The sequence below is a fragment of the Pinus tabuliformis genome, chromosome 1_1, assembly GCF_031772625.1.
Source record: "Pinus tabuliformis cultivar Carrire ecotype Pingquan chromosome 1_1, CPIR1, whole genome shotgun sequence".
Classification (NCBI taxonomy): domain Eukaryota; kingdom Viridiplantae; phylum Streptophyta; class Pinopsida; order Pinales; family Pinaceae; genus Pinus; species Pinus tabuliformis.
This window is the reverse complement of record NC_142297.1, coordinates 964070362-964091264: the sequence shown is the minus strand read 5'-3', so window position 1 is coordinate 964091264 and position 20903 is coordinate 964070362. Positions and strand designations below refer to the sequence as shown.

The window sequence follows — 20903 nt, the reverse complement described above, 5'->3', positions numbered from 1 at the left end:
AAAATTATGAATCAGAGTCCAATAATTGGAAAATTGCATATGTGATTGCTGATGACGCCAAGGTTATATAGTTTCTATTTATATTAGTATACGTGAAATTGCATAGACAAATGTTTGGAAAATATATTGGAAAATCTTGAATTCAACATCAATTTTGTAACCGTACCTACCATACTAGTATTTTCATGGGTCATGGGGGATGTTACAAACTTGTTGACTCAAGTTTCCTAATGATAGTTAATAAATCAAGTTACAAAAATACCAAAATCTAAAAAAAATTCTGAATCAGATATGATTGTAATTCCCAAAGCCAACTTGACACCTATATATTTATGTGTACCTCGTGTATAATATAACCATATATACATATTTTTAAACCATGTACTATGACTAAATACGTATTCAGATATAAGCAATTGTGTGAGGATATATATATCCACGTTACATAGGAAACTATAACTCAATCAGCTATAGTCAACAAAATTATAGTATTACCCAGCTGTAAGACATCAAAACATATAAAATATGGACACCTTACCAAACACAACCACAACCAAGTAAATGAAGTGATAATACTTAATCTAATATAACTTTAGATTAATAATATATAAACGTGACTAAAGAATTTTGGTTTCCAAATATAAAAAAGAAGGTAAACCGTATTGCTCCAAATTTCATTTAGATTATTTAGATTGATAGTATATAAGTGACTAGAAAGCTTTTAGTTTTCATATATAAAAAATAAATAAAATCATATATATATATATATATATATATATATATATAACACAACTATCCCTCTCTGCCTTGGCAGAATGTTTTTTGAATTTTTGATTGATGGTTCTTTACATGATTCAGGTTCTTTTGGTTTATGAATTACCCTATTGGACTCTCTCTGCTCTGTTTTGGTTTCTAGGATTGTATTTCTTTATGTTCTTATGTTTCGGCTAGGCCTTGAATCTATGCCTTGTATTAGCTCCTCCGTTCTACTTTGTTTCTTTGTTCGTCCTCAGAGGGTCTCTGTTTTTGTCGCCCTTCCTCTTGGGCTTTTGCAGACTGCGATTGTGTAACACCCCTCCATTGTCTGTAAAACTTTGCTAACCTAAGCTAAGAAAAGCTAGCTCTAATGTGTGACAAGAAAGTAAATACTTTATTATGAAATAAATAAAATAATTTAATCACTGGGAAAAGAGAGACACCAAGAGATGAGATTCTTGCCAAATCCCATTGGTGAATGGGAATGGATAATTCTTTCATGATAAGACTTCTAGATCAAATTCTAGATAAGCTTAATGGATGGGAGATAAATATCCATTAAGCTACTTAGCTGGAGAAAGATGCTAAGTTTAAGAAAAACATAAAAGCCTTGCGGGAGAGAAAGGCAAGCTTTTATGAGGAAAAGCTTCGCAGGAGAGAAAGGAAAGCTTTTATGAGGAAAAGCCTCGCGGGAGAGAAAGGCGAGATTTTCTGGGAAAATCCTAGGCAAATGGATAAAAAATATCCATAAAAGCGAGACGCCGCTAATGGAAACCATATCATGAAAGAGGGTATTAAATACCCATTGAAGAGATCAACAGGGAGTAGTTGATCCATGGAAAGAACTCTCGGCTCGGGGGTGAACTGGTGGAAGACATTTCTAGGTTGGGTGGCGGTGCTTGGTTTTCCCAAGTGACTTTCTTCAGCCAAGCTAGTTTACTTCAATTGCTTGGGATGTACCATATGTGGCCCATTTACTCTTTTTCCTATCACATCTTTAAACTTATGAGTACGATTGCATGGTGCTATCTTATTACTCTTGATGTTGTAGAATTATGAGTGTAAGATGCATGAATAGTCCTTACTCTAAGATGATGGAATAATGGTGATTAATTATGCATAAGACAACTATGTATAAAGAGTGATTATGGTTTAAGTTGTGAATGGTATAGTCTGTGGTTCAGGTTGTTTAGGCTATGCATTACACATCATGAGGTGAATTGCATCCACAAAGGCATTGTTTAGCTAATTATTCATATTGCATAAGATATATGTCAATAATATTTTCGACTATGCCAATAGGACTATGATCATGATTATGGCTATGCTAGTTACGGTATATTCATGATAACATTCCATTAATGCTGGTGTTGAGTCCTCATAGAAATGAACTTTGGAATCTGGATGCTCAAATATTTTTGATTGAATGCCATGATTGATTATGTTCTCCAAGTTATAATTTATGCTTAAGGGATTATCTAGAATGTAAGTCTATTAATTGAATCTAACAGTCCACATCATGGATCTGGTAGAGCATAGAAGGAAATTATAGTATTGTACCCAGGGGGTATGTGACAAATGGTATCAGAGCTCTAAGTTTAAACATTTCGGCCTATGGGCCAATCCACCTCTATAAGATATAGATGAGTTGTTAGGTTCTGCTCCAATGAGTTCTAGAGTAGTGTCTTGAGGCATTAGAATTCATAAGGTTTGAAGCTAAATCTGAAAATGAACTATTGGAGGAGGTTTTCTATAAAATTGAAGGTAACTTTGAACTGAGGTTGTAAAAGTTATGGATTTTGAAATTAGTTCGATGTATCTATGACAATTATATATCGTGACTAAGGTTGCAATCTTGCATGTTGCAACAAATATTCTTATGGATGAGGCGATTGTCTCCTACATATTCAACCTAGCATTATTCCACAACAATATGCGACCAAAAGTGCTTTCATTGAGTGTTGAAATGGCCATTAGATTGGTCAATAATTTCCAATAGAAAAATTCCATCCATGTCAAATACAACGATTATGGCTCTGAGATGTAAACTCCTATCTAGAGGTAGTTGAGCTTCAACTCATATAGAATCTCAGAGTGGAAGGCATGGGATTAGCCTCTTTAGGCAACTCCCTTATCGTTATGATTGGTAATTATTTAAAAAAAGAAGTTAAATGGATTATGAATGTGTATATTTCAGTTTTACACATTATAATTAAAATTAAAATCCTAATAACCAAATCAACATTTAATAAATATTAGTTTCTGGTGTTGATTTGAACAACGAAAATTACGATGTCCACGGAGGGTTTGGGTATATATTAACCTGTTGTACAATAGTCTTGAGGGGGGATTCTCATTGACTGGTTTTACCCACTTAGAATTACACTTTCAAACTTAAATTTTTGGTCTAGTTTCATGCTCTATCGTCAAAAAAAAAAATAGCAAGGACCATTTTTGTTTTGTTCTCCTGATGATGAGCCAGTTGACATCTCATCTTCTTCACTTCTGCACATGCTACCATGGATTACGTTGTTTTGACATCTGCATGTACTTACTTTCAGTTGGCATATTCGATGAAGAACTCGGTATGCCCGCAATAAGAATAGAAGATAATCCTTCCATATTTTGGTAATTTCTAATCCTCATGGATTGGAAGTTACTTGGAACTACCTTCACCTTTTTCTTAACATGCATTTTTGAACAATGTTTCCTGATGTTGTCGCTAAATCTTGCACCATGCAATAGCATGAGACAAGAAATCTCCCTAGAGACAACCTATGGGTTGATTGTAGACCAGTGCCTAGGACATCTTAAATAGAGGAGTGCTTGTAAGGTTATATGTGAGGGGGTTGCAGCACTCCAATTGTCACGTAAAAAGTAATAGGAGGGGGCTTGGTTCAATTAGCTTTCAAAGAGGTAGATTCAAACCAATTCATGGATCCAAATGCTGGGGGTATATGGAGCAATCTTAGAGAGAAATGGTTTCTTCTTCTGGTGGCCTACACATGGAAATGAGACAACTTGAACTAAAGTTGAAGTAGTGAAGGAGAGGGGGAGGAGAAGGAGGAAATTAGGTGCAGAGGGTTGTGACAACAGAATATTCAGCCACTAATTTCCAACAAAAAGTGGAATTCGATGGATACGACTGTAAGCAACAAAGAATCCTAAACCATGGTTTTCCACTGAAATGATAGAAATAGAGGGAGCTAATTTTACAGTTTCAAACATGCATAGTAATGGGTATCAATCTGTGTTCAACAGTTTAGGTAAGTCTGAGCCACCACAAGTACTATAAGCTACTCACAAACATAAGTAAATCTAAAGGATTACAGGTACTACATGCATATAAATAAAAAAAGTAATTTTGTGGTCTTGCACAGGTACTCTCTTCTATTTAGCAGTGAAGACAAATCCATTAATCAGCAAGAAGCATAGCAACTATCTTAATACTATTTCAGAGAAGAAATACATGTTGAAATGAGGTTATAGAAGGGAAAACTTACTGCACATTAATCATGTTAGGAATCAACAATAAAATACCATTTAACTCCAAGGGTCCAATAACCAGTCCATACACTCAGCAATGATATCAGTGAAACCCCCATGAACAAGCAAATTAGAACCAAAATGGCATCTCGAAGTTCAGCCCTCCCGGGTGAGAAATTCCGAAGCCCCTGTTATAGATTACTTCCCCATATTTATAGGAAGAGGGGGAGAGCAGGAGATACAATCAAAATATCTCAGGGTACAGTGCTCCGGTTGCCATACTAGACTAGCTATGTCAACCTCTGTAAGGCTCTGTTACCACCTACCTAAGGGCCCATGTGTTTTGGCACTAATGCTCTCAACGGCCATGTTGGGGGGGGGGGGGCTTTTTCTTTATATCTCAGAAGTCCCTCATTGGCCGATTTCCCGAACCCAAAATATTTATAGATCGTAGCTCATAATATATTGCATCCGAGGCCTTTCCTTATCGCAATCACAATCGTCGATAAGCCCAAAACTAAGAACCGTCGATCACTGATAAACTTGTTGACGTCATCACTGCCATGTGTCACCCTGTGAGTGGTGACATGTGGCACCCGAAAACAGCCCCATAGGACCACAAAAAATGCCAAAAACGAGTGACATGTGTCCACCCGCCACATCATCATATGTACGTGCCACGTCATTTTTTACGTTAGCTGCCATGTCAGCTTGGTGGACCAATCAAGGCCGCCACGTGGCCCCCTGGAGGAGAGAGAAAAAGGTCGGTCAGGCCTTGGTTTTGCAGGGAATTCCTTTGTATTTTGAAAATCATCTCTCCCCGGAACTTTAACACAAGCATCGCAAACCAGCGGTTTTTCATTGTTCTGGAGCTGCGACCCTTGTCGATCGCCGATGCCATGTGGAGGAGAGAGAAAGGGAGAGCTTGACCCTTGTTTTGTAAAGCATTTCCTTTGTATTCCGGAATCGGCCCCTCCTGGCGGTACAACATTATATCACATTCGGCCCCATCTGCGCAGTTTCAAGACTTAAAACCCTGCGGATCGTCGATGAATACTAAGCCCTGATCTGCCAATTGGCACTATGCGATATTGGCGATCGATGGATTGCTATTTCTACTTCCACCAATGCTCTTTACCCACCTAGACCCGCCGATGCCGATATGCGATTGTGATGAACCTCCCGGGTCTCGATTGCAATTTTTCCCTTAGACTTAGCCATTTTTCTTGTTTTTTGAGTTTTTCGAAGGAATTGTTCAATAGGGTCTAACTTCTGATCCAAGAACCCCTTTTTAGACTTTTATATACCACTAAAAAGATTTTTTCGAGCACTACGCAATGGAGAGGGTCCCATCTATCTTTGGTAGCTTTTGTGGCTCAGAATTTGGCATCAAACTTCACTGCTATTGGGTATTTGAAGCAACTAGTGGCTAAAAAAGTAGTGAGTGACAACATTGGCTCCTACTGGGGACAGTGCCATGTAGGAAAGGTGCTGAGAACCTGCAGACTAGTATCCTTCACTATTGGGCATGGAGTCAGTAATATATGAACTTTGTAATCAGCAAAATCTCCATGGGACTTTCCTCCGGAATCTAAAATGCAAAAAATTAAAATTCTAACAACTGAAAAGTAAATGCTCAGCTAGTGAGCTTATTTATGTACAATCTAGCATAAGAGTATTGGACCATATGCCTTCATATCGCTGAAAAATAAAAATTAGAACATGCATGCAACATGAAAAATCTGCAAATATGGAACCTGATACATGCTCATGAAATGACCTCTGGTGCTGACTGAAGAATATGCTTATGTACTCAGCCACAGGGTCCTGGAATAGAAAAGGAATGTTTGCAGCAACCTCTTCTTCACATATAGTTTGCTGACCGATGTCTTTTTGGTCATGGCAGCCACAAACACCACTTGGCTCTTTGGCTTCTTCACAGATGAGCCAGGAAGGGGAGGGTGACTTCTCTTCTTTGAGGACTTTGGGTTTAAAGCCATTTGTATCTAGAAGTCCCTTTCCCTTGTCAACTAGCCTAGGAGGCTCCTCGAAGGAAGTGTCTTCGTTTTGGTCATGTCCCATTGATGTCTTTCTAGATAACCGAGGAGCACTTCCCTTGTGGAGCCGAGCCATCATGAAATCAATGAACTGCCTGCAACAATCATCCATCTCATCGTCATCTAGATCATCCTCCTCTTCTTCATGCGTCCTAGTTTCTTGCTCTTTGTCAGAGAAAGAGGAATACTGTCATCGAAGAATTATGTTTTCTATCTCCAGTTTCATTAGTCTATATAAGGTGTTCTTTAGTAAGCTAACCTTCTCTTCCATCGTCTCTTCCATTTCTTGACAAATGTAGTAGCCAGAGAGTTTACAATTAATATTCAGACAGTGGAGTCACCAGGATGTTTACCATAAAATTAATCAGTGGAGTCCCCAAGGTGAGAGATCTTCAATCCACACTTCCCTAGCTCACCTAACAGGGGAAATGTAAAACTTTGTCATACCCAGGGAAAAATATTCTAATCCGTTACCCGAAAACGACACCAGAAAGATGTTGTCGCTAAATCTTGCACCATGTAGTAGCATGAGACAAGAAATCTCCCTAGAGGCAGCCTCTGGGCTGATAATAGACCAGTGCCTAGGACGTCTTAAATAGAGGAGTGCTTGTAAGGTTATATGTGAGGGGGTTGTTGTTGATTTGGGGTAGCATCGAATGTGCTCTAGCCATGAAAATTAGTGGAGAGGCTAAAGCACATGAGATCTCCAAGACCCATAAATGGTTTGGGCAGACTCTAATTGGTTTGGGTGATATTAAAATAATTAATGTTTTTAATGGAGTTCCCAAGTCTAAACTTAGGAAAAATAAAATATTAATGGGTATTAATATAAAACTGGGTTAGAAGGTTTCAAAAGTCATGGATCAAGCCAAATCTAATCTTAGCCGTTGATTAGAGATTTAATTTCAGTCGTTGATGTACCAACAAGAAAAATATAAGAGGAGGCTTGAGGGTCAGTTGGAGAATACACCAGAGTGATCAGTCATTCATTTTGCTAGAGCGGGGTTGCTAAGAAAAAGTGAATCAGTGATCACCAACGAGGGGCAGTGAATACATAGCAAAGAAGCAGAGTTAGTACTAGAGAGACAGTGCAGAGACTGGAGAGGTTGACACAGAGGCAGCTGGGTGCTACGCAGAGGCAACTGGGAACAACGCAGATCCAGGAGAGGCCAGCGTGTGTGACACAAAGGGTCTGAGGGTTGACATAGAAGCTTCAGTAGCTGCATAGAGGCTAGCAAAGCTGACGCATGGCTAAGAGGCAGCACTGGGAGGACTTTCGTGGGACAAACTGGGTGTTGGTTAACCGAGTAGGGTGACGTAGTCCATATCAGAGTGACGCAGAGCAGTGGAAGCTGCAATTGTTTCTGTGGGATCGTTCATCCGGTGATTAATTAGCCAAAATATCTGTCTTCGAGGAAAGGTACTACTGCGGAGGGCATTCTTTGTTGGGTGAGCCATTTCTGGCACCCTAGTTGTATTCTGAAAACTGCATAATAATAAAACCCTCTGAATAGCTGCACCGGTTTTCTTGCATTGGGTTTTTTTGGGGAAATTGGTCCAAAAATAACGGTGTCACTTGTGTGCTTGTTTTCTTTCAGTTGATGATCTGTAGATGTTGATACTGTACTTGTGTTTATTTTTAGTATTTACATGGTAAATAACTTGTTAAGTAATTAAACAAGTAGGAAGAAATAAACCAGATAGTACAGGAAGAATTTCTAATGGGTTAAACTTAGAAATTCCAATAGTTGCAACACTCCAAATGTCACGTAAAAAGTAATAGGAGGGGGCTTGGTTCAATTAGCTTTCAAAGAGGTAGATTCAAGCCAATTCATGGATCCAATTGTTGGGGGTATATGGAGCAATCTTAGAGAGAACTGGTTTCTTCTTCTAGTGGCCTACTCATGGAAATGAGACAGCTTGAACTAAAGTTCAAGTGGTGAAGGAGAGGGGGAGGAGAAGGAGGAAATTAGGAGCAGAGCATCGTGACAACAGAATCTTCAGCCACTAATTTCCAGCAAAAAATGGAATTTGATCGATAGGGCTGTAAGCAACACAGAATCCTAAACCATTGTTTTCCACTAAAATGATAGAAATAGAGGGAGCTGATTTTACAGTTTCAGACATGCATAGTAATGGGTATCAATCTCTGTTCAACAGTTGAGGTAAGTCTGAGCCACCACAGGTACTGTAAGCTACTCACAAGCATAAGTAAATCTGAAGGACTACAGGTACTACATGCATATAAATAATAGAAGTAATTATGTGGTCTTGCACAAGTACTCTCTTCTATTTAGCAGTGAAGACAAATCTATTAGTCAGCAAGAATCATAGCAACTGTCTTAATACTATTTCAGAGAAGAAATACACAGTGAAATGAGGTTAGAGAAGGGAAAACTTACTGCACATTAATCATGTTACGAATCAATAGGAAAATACCATTTAACTCCAAGGGTCCAATAACCAGTCCATACACTTAGCAATGATATCAGTGAAACCCTCATGAACAAGCAAATTAGAACCAAAATGGCATCACGGAGTACAATCCTCCTAGGTGAGAAATTCTGGAGCCCCTATTATAGATTTCTTCCCCATATTTATAGGAAGAGAGGGAGAGTAGGAGTTACAATCAAAATATCTTAGATTACAGGGCTCCAACTGCCATACTAGACTAGATGTGTTAGCCTCTGTAAGGCTTTGCTACCACCTACCTAAAGATTACAACAAGGATCAAATCCCTTTCTTGGAAAAATACAAAAATAAATGTACAGAGAAAGAAAATCGAGAGAGGAAAGAGGAGGTGTCCCCTTGCTGCTTTAGTGGAGGCCTTGAATTGAGCCACATCCCTACTGTCATCAGGCTCTTTTCGGCTGTTTGTGGCTTGTTAATTTTAGGTATGTTCTATGCTAGAGCAATTTATTTAAATTTTCACATTTAGCTCAATATCTTTTCTAGATTAGCAATCACATCAGCATTAATGTAAACTGCAGATAGAACATAAACATAAATCGCAGAAGACAAACCAAGACAAGAGAACACAAGATGTGGCGCTAGCCAGGGACAAACCCCACAATGTGGGGAAACCCTTGATCAATTCTTCTTTTATATTCTTCAAAGTTTAGCAGAGAAAGTGAGAGAGATAGTACATTTACAGTAGAAGTCAACACTTTGACTTATCTAGATCTGAGCATAGATCATCTCCTATAACGATGAGATCAGTTGAAGACATTCTGCTTCAACTGATTCTCCAAGGTGACAGCTTCACCTATTGTAGTGCTGCATTTCGTCCATTTGCTGCACCTTACCATGTAGCATCATCATGCTGCTCATGATCACTATGCTACCCATACATCATGTTGCTCATGATATCATCTATCATGCTACCCATTCATCATGCTGCCCATGATATCATACATCATGCTACCCATTCATCATGAGTCAGCTTCAAATCATGGCTTCCACAGGCTGCTCAATAATCTGGTCAACACATTGACCCAATACACAACAACCTTACCTCCAAATCTGTTGTCCCACACTACCCTTGACTGTTCCTGTTTAGGGCACTTTAGCACACTGCAACAACCCTCAATCAATCCCGGAATAGTCCTCAAACAGCCTTCAATCCTGCGGCTCACCTTAGTGTGATCCCTCTGCTTCCACGCTGGAGATTAAGGCAGTATACAACCCCAAAATAGACCCACACAAATGCTTTGCTGTGGTGGTATGGCCTGCGGCCTACCACACAGCCTACCTGTAACAAGAGTCTTCATGATAGCGTGGAAAGTGTCTTTATGGCAGCGTATAGGTCTCACCATGAACAAGCCTACACTATTCAACTCTTCCTTTTAACTGCGGCATTTTCTTCTGCGGTTTCATGCCTAGACGGTGGCTTCATGCCTTGACTCAATTCGTAGATCACTGCACCTAAAACGTCTCTATGGCCTGCGTATAGGGTGTCTCTATTGCCTGCGTATCTGTCTCTATTTACAACAGATAAGGTGTCACCATTTTCCTGTGGATTCTTGACCCAACGTATGTGTCTTCATTGCCTGCATGTTAAATAACTTTATGCCCAACAATTGACATCCTTGACTGCAGCTCCACTGCAACTTCATTCCCTATACCCTGCGTATAAAGAGTAGCATACATATATCTGCGTATGTACAGGTGCTTTCGTGGCTGCGTATATGGCATCACATTGACTGTGTATTGTTGTGCATTAGAGCTAGGGCATCATAGGCTAGCGTACATTCTTATGGTGTCTCTCTGCTGCTCCAAAAACCCAAGACGTGGAGAGGAGGAGATCACCTCAATAATCTGTGTACCAAATGACATTAAATCCTCTTCTATTTATACCAAAAACGTATAGGTTGAATAGACGTGACGTTTGGGCTTTTTGATCCTACATAAGTTGCTGGCCGACTTAACAATTTGTCCATAACATAAATAAATTCGTAACTTCATAAATACTTATCGGAATCGGATGATCTTTAGATCAATCCTACACCTCTCAACGAGAGGGATCCAATAAAAATATCAGCTGCCATAAATAAGCTGACCCTCATGGAGTTTGGCCCTTGTTTCCAATTTTAACAGAGGTGGTTCACTACTGCCTTGGTCGACTTCTGTCAATTATTTTTAAATGATTTTTGCATTGGCTTATGGAGGCATGTTGTAGGCTAAGTCCTTCCATGAATGCGCCCATACCTTCATTAACCACCCCAGCTGTCGACCCATCCATCTTTTAAAGCTCTGCGTAGTCCTTTCAACGCTCTGGTTGCCTTATGCTGTAGCAAACAGTTGTGTGGTCGCAGGCCTTTAATGTTTAAAACAAATGAACAAGCGGGCACTTTTGATTTTCTCTTAGGCCCCTTTTATTACAACCCCCTCTGTAGTTTTTCGCATGTGACTGGGAGCTGGAACCAAGGGCCCATGTGTTTTGGCGCTAAAGCTCTCAACGGCTATGCAAAGGGGCCTTTTTCTTTATATCTTAGAAGTTCCTCATTGGTTGATTTCCCGGACCCGAAATCTTTGTAGATCGCAGCTCATAATATATTGCATCCGGGGCCTTTCCTTATCACAATCGCAATCGCCGATAAGCCTGAAACCAAGAACTGTTGATTGTCGATCGTCGATAAACATGCTGACATCATCACTGCCATGTGTCACCCTGTGAGTGGTGACATGTGGCACCCGGAAACAGCCCCATAGGACCCTGAAAAATGCCATAAATGAGTGACATATGTCCACTCGCCACATCATCATTCATACATGCCACATCATTTATGATGTCAGCTACCATGTCAACTCAGTTGGCCAATCAGAGGCTACCACATGGCCCCCTGGAGGAGAGAGAAAAAGGTCGATCGGGCCTTGGTTTTGCAGGGAATTCTTTTGTATTTGAAAATTGGCTCTCCCTGGGACTTTAACACAGGCATCGCAAATCGAAGATTTTTCATTGTTCCAGAGCTGCGACCCCTGCCGATCGCTGATCGCCAACGCCACGTGGAGGAGAGAGAAAGGGAGGGCTCAACCCTTGTTTTTTAAAGCATTTCCTTTGTATTCCAGATTCGGCCCCTCCCGGCGGTACAACATTATATCGCATTCAGCCTCGTCTGTGCAGTTTCAGGACTTAAAACCCTGCTGATAGTGGATGAATACAGAGCCCTGATCCGCCGATTGCTGATTTGCGATATCGATGATGGACAGATCACTATTTCTACTTCCGCCGATGCTCTTTACCCACCTAGACCCGCCAACGCTGATATGCGATTGCGATGAACCTCCCAGGTCCCGATTGTGATTTTTCCCTCAGACTTAGCCATTTTTCTTATTTTCTGAGTTTTTCAAAGGAATTCTTCAATAGGGTCTAACCTCTGATCCAGGAACCCATTTTTAGACTTCTATATACCACCGGAAAGATTTTTTGGGGAACTACGCAATGGAGAGGGTCCCATCTAGCTCTAGTAGCATCTATGGCTTAGAATTTGGCATCAAACTTCACTGCTATTGGGCATTTGAAGCAATTGGTGACTAAAAAAGCTTAGTGACAACACTTGAAATTATAGAAGTATTTTTCTGTTCCTCGATTTGTTGTTCCTAACTCCGGTGCTATTATTATTCCTAATTATCCTCTTCAAAAACCATCAAAGTGTGTAAATTTTAATGCTGGAAACTGTGGGCGGTGTCAACAAGATGTAGACCAATGCACTGCGTGAATCATCCAATACAAATTTAAAAATTTTGTTTTTGCCATCAAAGGTAATCCCCCGCAACCAACGAATTCTCTGCATCCAAAAGGGGGGGGGGGGGTTAGATTGTCAGAGAATGGTATAGTCAAAATGCGATGAAGACTATACCTAAAATGATGAAATGATTGCACAAACATTACGATGGAGATTATATCATAATGCAACCACTACAATAGATATCAACCGATGAAATGAATGATATATCAAATGCAACGATGCAATAGGTTGTATATCAAATATTGCGGGAGGTTGTAAATCAAATAGTTGTTTCACAATAATGCTTAACAACATCTCTAGCCAGAATCTAACCCGATAATTAATAAGATTGGGAAATTTATGAGATTGGAATTCGTTGGACATTGTTTATATCACCAGGAAGGTGAATATGATCTGACATAGAGGGCGTTATATAATTGATGAAATAGAGAATCAATCTAATAGTAGTGACTGGTTATGAACACCCTAGGAAATGTCAGAATCATTGCAAGCACTAGGGTTTCGCTGAAAACACGCGTTTCTTAACTCTACTTTGCACGATAGAATTAGCACAAAAAAATTCATAGAACCTTGGATGGTATAGATTATTCTCATCATTCATTGTGCGGCACATACCTTTGAATCACAAATCATCAAGGTCAAATGCTAACAATGAAGAGTGCACAGAAAGAAAAGATGTTATATGAGCAGTGCTCTGGAACTTGCCAAAATGAAAAATGCAAAATGCACCTTGCCAATTGAGTGGCGGCTGATGTTTCCTTGCTGATCTGTAATGCCAGCCTCAATGGATAATGATCATCCGGTTAGATACGCCTTAAAATCCTATCGTGGATAAGGTTATCCTTACTAACATCCCATAACCACGTCATGTTTAGATAATGGTTATCCAGATGGGATAAGGATAAGGATAATGGTTATCCAGAAAATAATAAGGATAGGTATCACAATGCTTAGCGGGAAGGAGTCATCATAGCTATATATGTTCCATCTGGGTGAGGGCGTCGTTACAAGATACATTACGTCCCCGACAATTGGCAACCCTCCCTCTTTCTCAGAGAAACATTCTCACTCCGTTGGCGACATAGTTGAAGGTTGTGCACCAACAACCTTTGTCATGCACATGGCAGAGTATTTTGTAATTCATAATTCTTACACCGGCTTGTATGATGAATTTTATCTCTCCAAATTACGCCATGCTCAACAAGGGTCCAAAGGAAAGAAATTGTAGTTGCGCTCAATTTTAATGGCTGAATACCATGCATTGTTATCTTTGAAGTTGTTCTCTCGTTCTTTTCCAATGTAGGGTTTGATGGCAGGTCCGCAGTACTTCCTCCTGAAACCCTTGCCATTACTGATTACTCTGTCGGTTCCACGGCATCACCATGAGAGCTGTCGATAAAAGCAACTACGCGGAAGGATCAATAAAGAATGATGGCGTTGTAAATAATAATATAGTGTTCACAACTGGAGTGCACAAATTCGAGTATGTCAGGGCTCCTTCACCATGAGTATAGAAGGAGTCTGGTCGTGAAAATGGGGTTTGAATAAGGAAACTCGTGGTATTTGTACCCATTAAAGTGTGAAACACACCAAAGCATGTAGAATCTAGTTGATATGTAGGCTCAGGTTATTGCAATGTTTATTTGCAATTGATTTGACTGCAACGATGTCGTTGTCAGATTTTATTATTATTATTATTATTTAATTAATTAATTCTTTTTTTTGTATAATTACTATTAAGACAAGTTTAAATGACGTGTGGACGTTGTGTAACAATTTCCTTTGAATCACAAGAGGGGGAATCCAGAGAAGTCAAATATATGTAGAGTAGATGATCAAGCTGAGTTGGCCTTCACATCTCCTTTCAAGAATTAATAAGTGAGATATCTTGGCAATGGACTATCACCACAAAATGTTTTTTTTTTTGGGGGGGGGCATGCAATTTTGCGAATCGAAATAGCTATAGATGGTCAACGCAATTTCGAAAAAAAAAATTGAAACCTACCAGACATCCGACGAATTAAGACAGAATGTGTATAATCAAATTTCATATATCTGTGAGTATAGTTATTTGAGCTTTTTTTTTGGTATGCATAAAGCTCCCATAAAAATATGAATACCTCTTGAGTTGCTTGATCTTTGAAGGTTGTATGTTATCCTTCTCATTTTGCATACGATGAGTAATGTTCAAACTCAATTGTGTGCATACATGTAGGGCTTATCATGTGCTCTTGATGAACTGCATTATGTGACTGTATACATTGAGAACTCATATTTTCTTTTTTTTTCTCGGCAAAATTAACTACTAGTATATTAATATGTACAGATAACTTTACAAACAGAGAGTCTGGCGACCCAAGGCCTACTGCGGCTCATGGGTTGCATTTTCAAACGAGTGCAATTGTCGTGCTGGGCTTTATGATCAAAAATCAAAATACTGAGAGTTTCCATAACGACCCACGCAGGGGCAATTCCAAACAGACTTACAACCCAGAGCAACTATGGAACCTGAAGACATAAACTTGAAAATACAAAAAACCAGGCCATTACCAAGGATTTGCGCCCAACAGGAGATTAAGTCCCCACTGCCGTGGTGGAAACCGCAAGCAGTGCCATTCAGAACAAAAACACAGACAACCATGTGACACAGGAAATTGCGATTATTCTTACCCCGAAGCCCGACTTGAGTGCAAAAGGCAAAAACACAGAACCACCCACCAGAGCTAGTCCTCTGGCTCTTCTTCCATTGCTGACGGATTGTGCACAGGTTCCGGCTGCTCAGAAGCTCGAGGTTGGGATGGGGGTTGAGAGCGGTTCGACTCTGAATTGCTCTCCTCACTCGCCGACTCCCCCACTGGGAGCTTCCCACGACCAATTGCTGACCCTTCCGCATCAGTTGACGGCTCCCCCATTGGGAGTTTTCCCTTGCCATGCACAACATTGTCCTCCGCCAGGACCAGAGATGAGTCTTCTGCGTTCTCCTCCTCAATTGGGGTGAACAGCACAGAAATATGGGCGTTAATGCCTGGATTATCCCCAGAACTACCCAAAGTAAATATAACCGAACCAAATGCAGGTAACTTGTGCTCCCCACCGCTTGAGCTGCCCACTTCCATGACTTGACAGGGCTGGATAGGGGTGGCTCCCATCCTCCGGTGGCAGTAACAACAACAACAGTGATGATGAATATCAGCAGCTGGAGGGCGAGAGGATTCTCCACGCCAGGTTCCTCTGCGACAAGGCATTCTCTCACGCACCATGACAGGCTCCCAGCTTTTGTGCCTTTCCCCGACAGACGAGGTCCCGCAATGGAGCTGCTCCTTCCCCACAACAAACACTCCCCAATTTGGGACAGAACAACGCTTAAATAGGCTAAAGACCAGTCCGAGGAGCGCAGGCGCGTTCTGGTTCGCGGCCCAACTCTCCACCTCCTTCCCTCCGCGCAGACACTCAACGCTCTGCAAATTCCTTTTACCATAATGAGCTCCCTTCTCCAGGCATACCACCATCTTAAACCGCCCTTCATTACCAATGAAAAGACCAGCAATGAATGCCTCCCGCAGGCTAACCATACCTTCCCTCGTCTCCATTAAGATAGCTCAGAGGCCACGTTAGATGAGAGGTACTAGCGGCGGATAGCATTTAAGGGTGGAGCTCCATCACGTGGCAGCCCATGGCCGTCATGTGGCTCGCCGTTGAATATCATACTGCCACCCGCATCCGGGGTAATGATCTCTGCAAGGATCAGGCTTTGGCACTCCTGGAGCTGCTGCCTGTTTGTAATGAGGTTTATGTCCCCCGATGCATGAGATTGATCAGACTCTGTCCCGATGTTTGCAAGAAGATCCGCTATTTTGTTGCCATCCCGCTTGATGTGAGTAAATGAGATGGCCCGAAAATTGCTGAGCTTCTGCGCTAATTCATTTAATCTGGCTTCCAGCCTCCAATTGGGAGCGACTTTCCTGGCATTTGATCCATTTTGAAGGCGGATAGCTATATTGATTAGAATTTGGGAGTCTCCTTCTACAATAAGGGGCTGTAGGTGAAGATTCCCTGCTAGTAACATGCCTTGCCATAGACCTTCCAACTCAGCTGAGTTGTTAGTGTCCCACCCTATGTTCCCAAAGTAGATTCGAATAGGCTTGCCCTCTGAGTCCCTTATTATGCCTCCATATCCTGCCGCCCCTGGGTTTCCTTTGGAGGCCCCATCGAAATTTAGCTTGAATGAGTTTTTGGGAGGAGCTAGCCAATGAAAACAATCCTTGCTACTATTATTGAGAGCCCTACTATTGGGGGAGTCAAGGGGAAGCTTCAGCTGCCAATTGTTTAGGATGTTGTGCTCAATATCAGTGGATGGAAGGTCCTCCTTGGTCCAAACCTGAAGCTCCATAGTCTCTTGAATATTCTTGTGAATCTTGTTCCAGATTTCCTCTAAAGGAGATTTCTTGTTTTTGAAGATGCGTTGATTGCGTTCCTTCCAGATGTTCCAGAGGACAATTCCCGGAACCATACTCCAAAGATGATTGAGGATCCTGCTGTTGTAGGGCTGCATTGGCCATAGTCTTAGGGAGCTGATGATATCCCCTTCCCCCCTGCCGTTTTTCTGACATCTGAAACTAACCTTATTCCATAATTGACTGGCGAACGGGCAGGTATCTAACAGATGCTGAAGAGTTTCCTCATTTTGCGTGCAATTGAGACAGATAGAGGGACCATGGAAGTTCCTCTTTCGGAGCTTGTCCCAGGTGAGTATTTTTTTATGGCTCACCAGCCAGAGAAAGTAGGAAATTTTTGGCCAGGGTCCTAGCTTCCAAATTTTACTCCAAACAGGGTCAGGGGGTGAGGGGAAGTTGCATAACACCCTATATGCTTCAGCAGTAGTATAAGATCCCTTGGGAAGGTATCCCCATCTCAAAATGTCCCTTCCACTGTTCTGCCTGATACTTCTTTTCTTCAATTCGATCGTGAGCTCTTCTTGCTTCTGCCTCTCTGCATTGTGGAGAATTAGGTCACTTCCTTTCCATCTTCTGAAGCCATGCTCTGTCTCTGAAGACCAGAATTGATGCACAGTTTTCTGCTGCTGATCCAGGCCATCAGGAATGAGCGTAGGGTGGAGAGTGTCTTGAAGTTTAGGCAGTTGATTCCAGGCATCAGTCCAAAATCTTGCCGTACATCCGTTCCTTATCTCCCAGAAGCTATGCTTCTGAATGAGCTGATGATGTTGCTTGGCCGCATTCCAAATAGAGGAGCCGTTTTCATTGGGGATGAAGCGGATGAGCTCTTCTTGAGGTCGATTGCCGGCGTACTTGGCTGTCCATATTTTACCCCAGGGCTTGTCCGGACTAGTAATCCATTGCCACCAAATCTTGGCATTCATAATGGAATTGCTGTGTTCAGGATCCCTTAATCCAATACCTCCTTTCTCTTTTGGCATGCAGACATTGGTCCATTTCACCAGAGCCCATTTGTGATTGGTAGCTGCGCTGCTCCACAGAAAATTTCGCTGTAGATTTCTTATACTTTTTAAAACCCATTTGGGCGCTGCAAGAATGGAAAACAAGTACAGAGGCATCGCCTGCAAAACAGATTTGATGAGGACTATTCGGCTGGCAAAATTGAGAGTTCTGTAGGTCCAAAGATTGAGACGATTTTCTAGCTTCTCCAGAAGGGAACGCCAAGCAGGTTGCTTGAGAGCGGAAGCTGAAAGAGGGGCGCCTAGGTATTTAGATGGCAGAGAGGCAGCAGGGAAGCCCAGGATACGCGAGACAACAGCTTTGACAGAGGGCGGAGTATGGAAAAAGAAGATCTGGGACTTGGCGCAATTGATGTGCATGCCTGAGGCCTCCGAGAAATCATTAAGGAGGGATTTTAGACGACGGGCTTCACGGGCAGAGGGATACCCATAAAGCATCGTGTCATCCACGAATTGCTGGTGAGAGGTTGCGGGGGAGTTGTGCACGGAGATGCCGTTGATCTGATGAGAGAGGAGAGCCTACTTGATATGCCGTCCTAATCCTTCAGCCATTAGGACGAAGAGAAAGGGGGAAAGGGGATCTCCTTGACGGGAGGGAATGCCATTGACGAGAATGGAGAAGTGCGTGGAGGTTATCATATTCATTATCCAGCGGATCCAGTGAGGGCAGAAACCAAAAGCTGTAAGCATGCTATGAATGTAGTTCCAGCTTAGTTTGTCAAATGCCTTGGAGAGGTCTAGTTTAAGAAGCATACCTGATTGCTTAGAGAGCTTGAGGGAATGAATGATTTCATGCGAAAGCAGGATGCCATCCATTATGTGCTGCCCTTCCACGTACCCTGACTGTTCCGGAGAGATGAGCCCAGGTAGCAGGGGTTTGAGCCGATTTGCTATGACTTTAGAAATTACTTTGTATATGACATTGCATAACGCAATGGGCCTAAACTTGTCAGGGGTAATGGCGTCCTCATCTTTGGGGATGAGAGTAATAAAGGTGGCATTAAGAGATGGTAAGAGCCAGCACGTCGCCCTGGAATCCTCAACTATCTGCCATACCTCCTCCTTTAGCATATCCCAGAAGGCGTGAAAGAAGGTGGTAGAAAAACCATCGGGCCCCGAGGCCTTGCCTTCTTTGAGCTGTTTCATTGCATCGTCCACTTCCTGCTGAGAGATCGGGCGCATTAGGAGTTCATTTTGTTCCTTCGTAACGATTTTTGGGATATTGCTCGTTATTTTGTGGATGGCCTGTCGCCGGTCTTCTCTTTGATCTTGATGGATCTGTTTGAAGTGGTCGAGAAGTTCCTCTTCAATCTCCTCATGGGTCTCTACTTTTGCTCCAGACTGCTTTTGGATGAAGGGAATATTATTGTGCATTCTTCTCTGAACAGTGGTTCTGTGAAAGAACTTTGTGTTGCGTTTCCCTTCCCTCAGCCACCTAATCCTTGATTTTTGTTTCCAAAGAATTTCTTCCTACTTTCCTCTGATTTCCAACTGGCTATGGATGAGGCGTTCCTGCTTCAGAGTGTCTTCCGTGTATCCTACAACAATGATCCTTTGGTGAAGAGTCTCCAGGTCCTGAGAGAGTTTTTGCTGCTCTTTGAAAATGTTTCCAAAGGTTTCCCTATTCCATCTTTTCAGTTGTTCCTTGAGGAATCTTAGCTTTTGCTGAAATTGATACATCTTTGATCCCGTTGGTGGAGTATATGAGGCCCATAAGGATTTCACAAGATCCCTGAAAGTGGGGTGCGTGAGCCAAAAATCTTCAAACCGAAAGGGTCGTTTGGTTAGATTACCTGGCCGTTGCCATTGTAGTGCTATTGGCCAATGGTCCGAGCCTGAGTGGGCTAGAATGGTTGCTGAGAAGTCCCCTCCTAAGTGGACCGCATTGTCAGAAAGTAGGAAGCGATCCAATTTTGAGGCTATCTGGTGTTTGCCTGCCTGCGATTATTCCAAGTGAAGGTTCCGTTGCAAAACGGCATGTCAATGAGTGCAGTCGCTTGGATGAAGTCCTTGAAGTGACTATCTTCTTGCTCCAATCTGCTTCTGCCTCCCAACTTCTCTTCAGTTCTAGTTATCATATTGAAATCTCCCGCGACAAGCCAGAGTGGGTATTTTCTGCTGTTGCTAAGAGTTTCAATTGTGTCTAGAAGCGCCATCTTACTTCCTGCATCTTGTGGGAAGTAAACGTTTGACAGATTACCATAGATATTGGTGCCTAAGATATGAAAAGTTGCCTAAATTAAGTGATGCGCCGCATGAAAATCCGAGAGGGAAACCGCTTGGGTATTCCATGCTATTGCCAGACCTCCTGATGCCTTGGAGGCATCTACTGCTACCGATCTACAGCCAGGCCAGGCTTTCGAGAGTATACTACCTAGCGCAGTTGAGTTGCACTTGGTTTCTTGGAGGAAGCACAAATGAGGCTTTTCCTTTTTTAACATATGTTTTAACATCCTAAGTTTGCCGGGACTGTTAAGTCCTCTTATATTCCATGATACCAGCTTCATCTTTAACTATTGATGGAGGGTTTGTAGTACTTTGTCAACTGTGCATATCTGCCTGAATCCACCAGGATTTTCCCGATCTCTATAGTTCTTTGCAGATCAGTCTTTCTTCCTCTTTTCTTTGAGTCTTTTGTGCGTGGACCCCCATCCCATTGACTGCCTGACTGTATACCAAGTTGGCTCTGATAGTAAGCTCGAGAAATGACCAATTCGAGCTTATTGAGCTGCAGTTCTGGTATTGCATCGTACGCTTTTTTTTTGCAGGCTGTTTCTAGCTCGAGGAGGTCTAAGCCGTGCATGTCGATACTCTCGGGCTCTTCATCCATGACTACCACCTGATTGCTTCCTTCAGTGCTGATCTCATTGTTCTGGGGGCGCT

At 41.9% G+C, this 20903-nt stretch overlaps 1 protein-coding gene across 1 annotated transcript in view; it reads left to right on the top strand.

Moving 5' to 3' along the window:
- Positions 1-20903, top strand: part of LOC149217702 (alpha-mannosidase-like) — a 551513-nt gene that overhangs the window by 172060 nt on the left and 358550 nt on the right. The gene's annotated exons all lie outside the window — the stretch shown is intronic.